Source organism: Galeopterus variegatus, unplaced genomic scaffold (genome assembly GCF_000696425.1).
Source record: "Galeopterus variegatus unplaced genomic scaffold, G_variegatus-3.0.2 Scaffold5745, whole genome shotgun sequence".
In the NCBI taxonomy this organism is placed as follows: Eukaryota; Metazoa; Chordata; class Mammalia; order Dermoptera; family Cynocephalidae; genus Galeopterus; species Galeopterus variegatus.
The window spans coordinates 41,707-53,263 of NW_007731856.1; positions in this window are offsets into that span (position 1 = coordinate 41,707).

Genomic DNA, 11,557 nt, shown 5'->3' on the forward strand with positions numbered 1-11,557 from the left:
AAGAACACACAATAGCAATTAACTAAAAAGATACATTGGTGCACATGCACACTAACTCCACCCACACACAACTTGTTTACAAAGAATTAAGAATGTGCTGCTTGACCCCCAACCAGACCTGAGCTGAGGGAGCCTGACTAAATTATTCTGTTTTCCCTACAGCCACCAAAAAAATAAAATACTTAGGAATAAAGTTAACCAAGGATGTGAAAATCTCTATGAAGAAAACTACAAAACCACTGCTGAGAGAAATTAAAAAGGACACAGAAGTTGGAAAGATATTCCATGCTCTTGGATTGGAAGAATTAACATTGTGAAAATGTCCATATTACCCAAACTGATCTACAGATTCAATGCAATCTCCATCAAAATTCCAATGACATTTTTTCTCAGAAATGGAACAAACTAAGAATAGAGAACCCAGAAATCAACCCATACACCTACAGCCATCTGATCTTTGACAAAGGCACCAAGTCTATGCACTGGGGAAGAGACTGCCTCTTCAGCAAATAGTGCTGGGAAAACTGGATATTCATATGTAGGAGAATGAAACTAGACCCACACCTCTCACCATATACTAAAATCAACCTAAAATGGATTAAAGAATTAAATATACATCCTGAAACAATAAAACATAGGGGAAACACTCCAGGAAGTAGGAGTGGGTACAGACTTCATGAATATGACCCCAAAAGCACAGGCAACCAAAGGAAAAATAAACAAATGGGATTATAACAAACTAAAAAGCTTCTGCACAGCAAAAGAAACAATCAACAGAGTGAAAGGCAACCAACAGAGTGGGAGAAAATATTTGCAAAATATACATCTGACAAAGGATTAATATCCAGAATATACAAGGAACTCAAACAACTTTACAGCAAAAATACAAGTAACCCAATGAAAAAATGGGCAAAGGAGCTAAGTAGGCATTTCTCAAAGGAAGATATACGAATGACCAACAGACACATGAAAAAATGCTCAACATCACTCAGCATTAGGGAAATGCAAATCAAAACCAGTTTGAGATACCATCTCACTCCATTTAGGATGGCTAACAGCCAAAAGACTGAGAATGATAAATGCTGGAGAGGTTGCGGAGAAAAAGGAACTCTCATACACTTTTGGTGGGACTGCAAAATGGTGCAGCCTTTATGGAAAATGGTATGGAATTTCCTCAAACAATTACAGATAGATCTACCATATCATCCAGCTATTCCACTGCTGGGAATATACCCAGAGGAATGGAAATCATCATGCCAAAGGGATACCTGTACTCCAATGTTTATTGCAGCACTATTTACAATAGCCAAGAGTTGGAACCAACCCAGATGTCTATCATCAGATGAGTGGATAAGGAAACTGTGGTACATCTACACAATGGAATACTACTCTGCTATAAAAAAAGAATGAAATACCCCCACTTGCAACAACACGAATGGACTTAGAGAAAATTATATTAAGTGAAACGAGTCAGGCACAGAAAGAGAAATACCACATGTTCTCACTTATTTGTGGGAGCTATAAATAAATAAATAAATAAACACAAAAACAAAGGGTGGGGGAAGAAGAGACAACAATCACGAGAATTCCTTGAACTTGTTAAGACAAGTGAACAGATATGATGTAGTGGGGGGGGAGTGGAGAGGGAGGGGAAAGAACAGGTAAAGGGACATGAAAATCAACTACAATGCATATTGAGAATTTAAAATAAAAAAATAAATAAAATAAAACAAACAGACAAACAACCCCCCCAAAATCCAAATTTCTCTCTATGATAATGGATTTATCTTTTTCTTCCTGTAGTTCTGTCAGTTTGATCATTATATATTTTAAGGCTATATTATTAGTGGCTGGGAAATTAGAAAGCATATGTTTCCTGGGTAATTTGAACTTTTTACCCTTCTGTATGACCCACTTTATCTCCATTAATGCTTTTTGGTTTAGAGTCTATTCTGTCTAATGTTAATAAAGCCATGCGAGCCTGCCAGCTTTCTTCTAGTTAGTGTTTCCTTGTGTGTAATTTTACATTCTGTCACCTTCAAAATTTCTGTGTCCCGGGCCGGCCCTCCCACGGTGGCGCTCCCGCCCAGGGTTCGGATCCCACATACAGACCGGCCGCTCACTGGCTGAGCGAGGTGCGGGCGCAACACCGAGGGTTGCGATCCCGTTGCCGGTCCCAGTCCGGTATGGGCGCGACACTGAGGGTTGCGATCCGTTGCCGGACACGAAAAAAGACAAAAAGGAAAAAAAAAAATTCTGTGTCCCAATGTGTTAACTGTGGATTTTGTTTTATTCCATTACGATAATATTTGTCTTTAACTTGAGAATTTGGTTTACTACATTTTGGAACTACAGGTATATTTGGATTTATTTTTACCATTTCATTGTATACTTTCTATTTTGTTTCTTCTTATATTCTCCTCACCTGCTCCCATGCACTTTTTGCCTTCTTCTGGATTAATTGTTTTCCTTTTTGTTTCACTTTTTCTGCTCTGCCTTTTTGGAAGTCACATGCTTTATACCTATTCTTTTAGTGATTACTCTAGATATTCATACTTAACAAAGTCAAAATTAAAACAATATATTTCTCCTCCTCTTGAACAATGCAATGACTTTAAAACATTTAAATTATGATCACCATCACCCCAACTCATTTACTTTTATTGTCCATAATTTTAGTTCTAGCCTAATCCAACACACGCACACACACATGCACACACCCAGAGGCACACAAATTAAACACTATTATTGTTACCTGATTTTGTCAATGCTTGTTTAGTTACACTTACAGACTTACCAACATATTTGCCTAACAGTCCTTTTTGCATTTCCTTCTGGGATCATTGCCTTTTGCCTAAAGTTCATTTTTTACATTTTCCTCTGGGGGGTCTTTTGTGGTATTAATCTCTGTTTTTTGAGGGAAAATGTCTCGATTACCTTGTTTGCTTGGTATAGAATTCTGGGTTGCCAAAACATTGAAGATATTTTGCTATTTTCTGGTTTCTATCATTGCTTTTGAAAACTCAGTAGTAATTCTAACTGCCACTTTGACACATTATCTGTCTCTTCCCCACGGTTTAAAAAAAATTTTTTTTTATTGTGTCTGTTGTTTCTCTCAGATGTATATAAGCATGGTTATCTCTCTGTTTATCTTATTTAAAATTTATTGAGATTCCTGGATCTGATATCTTTCATAAATTCTAGGAAATTGCCAGCTCTATTTCCTTTATCATTCATAGATAGACAGGTATGCATTTTTTTATGAACCATTTGAGAACAGGTTGAGACATCATGTGTAAATACTTCACTGTGCATTTCCTAAGAACAAGAACATTCTCTTTCATAACCATGGTACAATGATCAAAATCAGGACATTTAACATTGATGGTTATGAAAAATAGTTATAAAAACTTTATTGGGACAATTAATAAAATTTGAATATGGACTGTGGATTAGCCCACATTCAAATTTCATTAGTCCCAATAAAGGTCTTTATGACTATTTTTTTCCTGGCCCAGTGTCTTAGTACATTTTCTGCTTCTATAACAGAATACCACATACTGTGTAATTTATAATGAACAGAATTTTTTTTGGTTCACAGTTCTGGAGGCTGGAAAGCCTAAGAGCATAGTGCTGGCATCTGGCATGGGTCATCCCATGGCAGAAAGCAGAAGGTAGAATCAAGCGCCCAAGATGGAGAGACAAGGTAGGGACCAAACTTATCCTTTTATCAGGAGTCCACTCCCACAATAGCTAACCTACTCCCACAACAATGACATTAATCCATTCATAAGTGCTTTGCCCTCATGACCAGTACACCCCTTAAAGACCTCACCTCTTAATACTGTTACAGTGACGATTAAGTTTCCGACATGAGTTGTGGCAGGAACATTCCGACCGTAGCATCCTGGATCCAATGCAGGACCACACATTGCATGTATTTGTCATGTCTTTTTAGTATCCTTTAATCTGAAAGAGTTCTTTCTCCTTTCTTTTGTCTGCAGTTCTTGACTTTGACAAGTTGGATCCAATGCAGGACCACACATTGCATGTATTTGTCATGTCTTTTTAGTATCCTTTAATCCGAAAGAGTTCTTTCTCCTTTCTTTTGTCTGCAGTTCTTGACTTTGACAAGTTTTTTTATAGAATGTTGCTCAATTGGTGTTGCCAGATGTTTCCTCAGGATTAGATTCAGGATATGCGTTTTTGGCAGGAATATCACAGAAATTATATATTCTTCTCAGTGCATCATATCAAGAGTCACACAATACCAGTTTAGCCCATGACCGTGATGCTAACTCTAATCACTTGGTTAAGGTGTTATCTGATAGATTTGCTCACAATAAAGTGACTATTTTCCCTTTGTAATTGATGAGAAATTTAGGGGAAATACTTTGAGATTATATAAGTCTCTTGTTCTTCATCAAACTTCTATCCTCTGGTTTGATCACATATTGATGATTTTCTAACTTTTTTGTTCTTTCCATATTTATTTGGTATTCAACCATAACAGAGAACTTTCCCTTTTCTCCCATTTATTTTTTTCATTTATTTATATCTGTATGGATTCATGGGTTCTTATTTTATTTGATGGATTATAATCCATTACTATTATGTATTTTCATGCTCAAATTGTCCCAGATTTGGCCAGTGGGGAGCCCCTTCAGCTGGCTCCTGTGTCTTTTTGGTATGCCTCTAGCATTCATTGAGCATTTTTTTGAACAACAAAGTATTCTCATCTCCTCCGGAATCAGGTTTTTTTAGGAGCCCCAGTTTCTTTTCACAAAGAATGGTATTTTGAAACCAAGATTCGGGAGCTAGGTGTACTCATTGCTGCTAGAGTATTATTGCTTTTAGGGCCTTTTGGTAGACAGAGCAAGGAACCAAATGTACTTATGTATGTATATGTCTGTGTATGTATATGCACATGTACATACATGAATCTTTAAAATTCATGAGTTTGCATCAGTATTTCTGATTCTAATCCCATGCTAGTCCTTCCTTGTTTCTCATTTATAACTCCCTTCTCTGACAGTAAGAAACCTGGCTCCCACTATCCTCGATGAATCTGCTTATTTGCTCAATCCTTATTCCACAGGTAAGCAAACTCATGGCCCTGCCAACTGAAAGCTCAGCCCCAGACACACCAATCTCTATTTCCACCTCCACCCCCAGGCATGCCAATCAAAAGCTCTGCGTCTACAAAGGAGAAGAAGAAAGAAAAAACAGTTAGAAAGCTGGGCCCTCAACATGCCATCCCCTACCTCCTGGGCACACAGCCAAAATATCAGTCACTAATTCAATTTTTAATGTGTCCATTGTATTGTTTAGTTCATCTTTTTTACTTACAAATTCACCATAAATTTGATTTTAATTTCTAAATTCTCAAATTTTTGCTCCTCTACTGCAGCCAGTTCTGATTTTTTAAAAGAAAAATACTATCTGACATTTATTGAGCACTTATTGTTGACTCATTGTTAAGTGTTTCACATGCTTATCTCATTTAATTTTCAAAATCATCACATGAAATTGGTATTATTTAACTCCCCATTTTACAGATTAGGGAATTGAGGTGCAGATTAGGCAATTTGCCCAGTGCTATCCATACATCCAGAAAGTAATTGAGCTAGAAATTGATTTTAGGCAGTTTGACTCCTGAAGCCCATGTTCTTAGCCATTCTGAAGCAATTGATTATATGTATTTATGCTCTTCTCTTCACTCTCAACTTTTTCCTCAGTCATCATTCTTTTTTTTTGTAGCTGGCCGATATGGGGATCTGAACCCTTGACCTTGGTGTTACAAGGCTGTGCATGAGTGGATACGGAAAATGTGGTAGATGGGTCGTATGGTAGATCTATCTGCAATTGTTTGAGGAACCTCCAAACCATTTTCCATAGAGCCTGCACCATTTTGCAGTCCCACAATGTATGAGAGTTCCTTTTTCTCTGCAACCTCGCCAGCATTTATCGTTCAGAGTCTTTTGGATTTTAGCCATCCTAACTGGGGTGAGATGGTATCTCAGTGTGGTTTTGATTTGCATTTCCCGGATGCTGAGTGATGTTGAGCATTTTTTCATATGACTGTTGGCCATTTGTATATCTTCCTTAGAGAATTGCCTGCTTAGCTCTTTTGCCCATTTTTTGATTGGGTCGCTTGTTTTTTTCTTGTAAAGTTGTTTGAGTTCCTTATATATTCTGGATATTAGTCCTTTGTCAGATATGTATTTTGCAAATATTTTCTCCCACTCTGTTGGCTGTCTTTTAGCTCTGTTAATTGTTTCTTTTGCTGTGCAAAAGCTATTTAGTTTGATATAGTCCCATTTGTTTATTTTTCCTTTGGTTGCCCATGCTTTTGGGGTCATATTCATGAAGTCTGTGCCCAGCCCTATTTGCTGAAGGGTTTCTCCTATATTTTCTTTAATAAGTTTTATTGTTTCGGGGTGTATATTTAAATCCTTAATCCATTTTGAGTTGATTTTAGTAAATGGTGAGAGATGTGGGTCTAGTTTCAATCTCCTGCAAATGGATAACCAGTTATCCCAGCACCCTTTGCTGAAGAGGGAGTCCCGACCCCAGTGAATAGACTTGATGCCTTTGTCGAAGATCAAATGGCAGTAAGTACGTGGGTTGATTTCTGGGTGCTCTATTCTATTCCATTGATCAAAGTCTCTGTTTTTATACCAGTACCATGCTGTTTTGGTTATTATAGCTTTGTAGTATAGTTTAAAGTCAGGTAGAGTAATACCTCCAGCTTTATTTTTTTTGCTCAGCGTTGCTTTGGCTATTCATGGTCTTTTGTTATTCCAGATAAATAACTGTATAGTTCTTTCCATTTCTGTGAGAAATGTCATAGGAATTTTGATGGGGATTGCATTAAATTTGTATATTACTTTGGGTAGTATAGTCATTTTCACTATATTGATTCTTCCAATCCAGGAGCATGGGATGTCTTTCCATCTTCTTGTATCCTCTCTAATTTCTCTCAGGAGTGGTTTATAGTTCTCATTATAGAGATTTTTCACATCCTTAGTTAGTTCAATTCCTAAGTATTTTATTTTTTTGGTGGCTATTGTAAATGGGCAAGCTTTCTTGATTTCTCTTTCTGCTTCTTCACTATTGGTGAATAGAAATGCTACTGATTTTTGTGTGTTGATTTTGTATCCTGCTACTGTGCTGAACTCTTTTATCACCTCTAAGAGTTTTTTAATAGATGATTTGGGCTGTTCGATATATAGGATCATGTCATCTGCAAACAGGGACAGTTTGACTTCATCCTTTCCAATCTGGATGCCCTTTATTTCCTTCTCAATTCTGATTGCTCTGGCTAATATTTTTTATCTCTAGTGGACACTATCATGTTCAAAACAGAGGACTGGCCAGTTAGCTCTGATGGTTAGAGTGCGTTGCTGATAACACCAAGGTCCAGGGTTAGATCCCCTCACTGGCCAGCCACCAAAACGAAAAAAAGTTCAAAATAACATAAACCTTTGTATTAGTCAGGGTTCTCCCCGAAACAGAATCAATAGAATGTGCGTGCGTGTGTGTGTGTGTGTGTGTGTGTGTGTGTGTGTGTGTGAGCAGAGAGAGAGAGAGAGAAATTTTAAGAAACTAACTAGTGTAATGTGGGGGCTGACAAGTCTGAAATCTGTAGGGGTAGGCAGGCAGTCTGGAAATTCAGGAAAGAGTTCATAATGCAGACTTAAGTCTGAAATCTGCAGACTAGAAACTCAGGCAGGGTTTCTATGTTGCAGTTTTGAGGCAGAATTGCTTCAAATGGAAACCTCATTCTTTACTGTTACATCTTCAACTCATTGGGTTGAGGGCTACCCGCATTATGGAAGGTAATCTGCTAAGTCTATAGACTTAAATGTTAATTACATCTAAAAATACTTTCACAGCAACATCTAGACTGGTGTTTACCAAATAATTGGGCATCGTAGCCTAGACAAGTTGATACACAAAATTAACCATCGCAGACAGCCTTCCTGTTCTTTTCCTTTTCACTGCTTATGGTTATGTATATTATTCGGGGTTGTTGGTGTTGAGCAAGTTCACAACATGTTGACTCCTGTGCTCAGCTACATGACACTTCCCAGCTACCGTGGGGACCATACGGGTACCATTTTCATTCAGGTGTTAGAATCACTCCTTAGTTTTCCCAACCCTAAATGGAAAGATACTCCAAATTTCCCTTTCCTGGCATCAGTGTTTTATTAAAGTTGTGTCTAATCTTTTCCTCTTGTACACTGCAAATATAGCAGGCAAAATCATAGCAAATACAACAGGTTCCCTTGAATATGTGACATGATTCATTCTTGAGAAACATCTTTTTTTATTAAATGGTGTTGTTAGGAGTGTCTGATACGGATTCATCAGCCAAAGAAAGAAGAGGAATTTTCCCTCCCTATTCAAAAGCATCTTTAGCTCATGCTATCCTTAAATGCTTAAGTCAGCTTGGCTCCCATCAACTCCAGAAGAGCATTGTCAGATCTGTTCTTTCAGGAGCTTGGTTAAAAGAGCTAAACTGGTTAAATTGGGAGTAGGGGTGGGGCCTAGTGTTGGGGCTTCCAGAGAAGGAGAGATGTATCCAGCTGCCAAGAAAACCTCACAGATGCTGTAAGGAGGCTGAATGTCTGTGGACACAGAGCAGTAGCCCTGGTTGCTGCAGGGGCTCCTGTAGCTGAACCCTGTCTGTGATAAGCCCTGGGAGGGCCATTTTGGAGTCCTGCCTGGAGTGACAGTGCCAGTCCACGCTGGAGTCCAAATCTGCACAGCAGAAGTAACACTGGCGACACTCCTGGGGATCTAACATGACCAGAGGTGCATCTCCCCCAATTGTTCTAGACTAGACAAGCCTGGGATTTTGGTATGACACTGAGGAAGGTGAAAGAGTCACAGAAAATGGCTGGCCATGGTGAGTGGGCCTCAGATCCAGATTTTATTTGATCAAGAAAAAAAGGGTATATATCATCCTGTGCTTTGAGTACTGTGGAGCAGTCCTTACCAGTTAAGTGACTGCTCTTTTAGATGTGGCCTCATTCTCAGATTCCTTCTGCTAGATCCTGTCCTTTCCCCCAAAGACTGTTCTGTGGAATTCCTTCAGCTACTCAGAATATCCCTTCTCCTTGGAGTCTGTCTCCACCTAATTCTATCAGGATATATATGAGACCCTGCGGGACTCCAGGAGTTTCTCATCTTTCCTGCAGAAAATGTCATCTTTATGGGTGGTCAGTTTTTATTACCTGAAACCCCTGGTTAATGCAGTGCCTGCGTTTCCTCAAAGTGCATGCTTTTCTGCAAGGGAAGCTGGAGTTTCCAAACCCTGTTCCATGATATGCCAGCTTGGTAAGAGGCGAATCACTGTTTCACAAAACTCTTTGTGCATGGCCTACCAATGCCTGCTTGTGGAAAATCAAGTGCACATTAACGTATGAAAGATTGTGAGAAGTCCTAAACTGTAACTCGATAATTTCTATACTTATTTGACTGCAGGACACTTTTCTCATGGCATACCTACTGGCATCCCCAGTTCTGCAGACCCAAGTTGGGAAGCTGGTGCAGTGAAAGAGCACAAGGCTTGGGATGAAAGGAACTTTGTCCTGGTCTACTTGGCTCCCTTGACAACACTGTGTGCTTCCTTGGAGCAACCTTTTCCAATTTGCAAAATTAGTAAACTTGATGTTTTTATTCAGACCCGTGACTGAATCTGGATTTTTATTTAAGCATAATTAGAAAATTGGAGCCTATAGAGAGGAGCTGAGAGTTTTCTAAGGGTAAGGAGAGGGCACTGAACAGAAGTGAGGTCCCTTACTGGCAGATAGATCTGGATTCAGACCCCAACCCCCTGGCCCCATTCAACCCTGTGACCCTTGGTGAGCTACAGGTCCTAACTTGTAAATGGAGTTAATAATGCCAACTGTGCAGCAGCAGGCCTTAGGAGAGGATGACATGAGCCTGTGCATGTAAGCATCCAGCGCACTGCCTGGCCCATAGGAAGTACAGCTGTGATATTACTGCCATTAGTGATGAGATGCCACAACTAGAGCTAGCAACAGTCTTTGAAATTTAAATGTAATTGATTTGAAACCTCACCTTTGCTGGTATCAGGTTCACCCCCTCCTCTGCCTGGCCCATAGGAAGTACAGCTGTGATATTACTGCCATTAGTGATGAGATGCCACAACAAGAGCTAGCAACAGTCTTTGAAATTTAAATGTAGTTGATTTGAAACCTCACCTTTGCTGGTATCAGGTTCACCCCCTCCCCCTCCCCCCATGCCCTTGTATTCTCAGGGTCTTCAGGCTCCAATTTCATCCTACCTAGAATTCCCAGAGTCACAGGGACAGCCTCTCACCTCTGCTCTCAGTTCTCTGTTCCCAGCAGATTCAGACAGAACACAGATGTTTTCCTCAATTTTCAGGATCATAAGGGGCAGTGTTTATGTAATAAATGTTGTTGAAGATGTAGGGTAAATGGCAATGGGATTGAGGGCAGAATGGAAGGAGTTATAGAGAAGCACAGAGTGGTCCAAATCTTGAGAGGACATATTAGATATCTGTGATCTTATGTGACAGCCCCACTCCCACCAAAGCCTGATTTCCTCCAGCCTCCCACTGAGAAGGTGAGGTGGTGTTTCCCCCACTAAGGCTTTCCTCAACTCTCTTCCCTCTTTACATGCCTTCTGATCCTCAAATCCCAGTTTATTTTCTCTGCAGAAAAGTCATCCATCCTTTGTTTTATATTAACAAAGAGTTAACTATCTCTGTTTTCTCTATTCCCAACTGTTTACCTTCCCTATCCTCCCAGGTGTTTTGCTAAAGAGCCTTGTGCTCAGGAGGAATGCACGCCTTAGGGAAAGAGGCAGCTGCACTCTGTTATGATTATAAATACCAGTTTTCCCCTCTCCTACTACAATTATAATTACTACCGAAACGTGCCTAGGAGAGATGTGGCACATTCAGACAAGCATGTTAGAGGAAGCATTTTGGTAAAGATTTAGAGGATGGACTGGAGGGGAAATGGTAAAACCAGAGGTTGGGGAACCAGGCAGCAATGATTTCCTGATATACTAGTTAAGAGAGAATTGGGATTGAAGAGGGGAGGGCAGTGAGAATTGAAATGGGGGTAGGACCAATAGGCCTTATGATTAATAAAATAATGAGGGGGTTGGGGAGCAGGCAGTGAGAGGCAGGGGTCAAGAGCAAATTTCAAGTGTTGGAAGTAGGAATAGGTAATGGTGGTGCCATTCTGATAAATAGAGAATAATAGCAGTATTAATGCTAACCTTTCTCTCCCTCTTTCTCCCACTACTAGTTATAGGGGCCATTTATTGAGCATGGACAGTATGTCAGACACTCTGATGAGTACTTGACATATGTCTTAGTCCATTTATGCTGATATAACAGAATGCTATAGACAGGGTAATTGATAATGAACAGAATTTATTGGCTTATGGTTCTAGAGGCTGGGAAGTCCAAGATTGAAGGGCCGCATCTGGTGAGGGCCTTCTTGCTGCATCATTCCATGGCAGAGAGGTAAAGAGAGAGATGAGAGGAGGC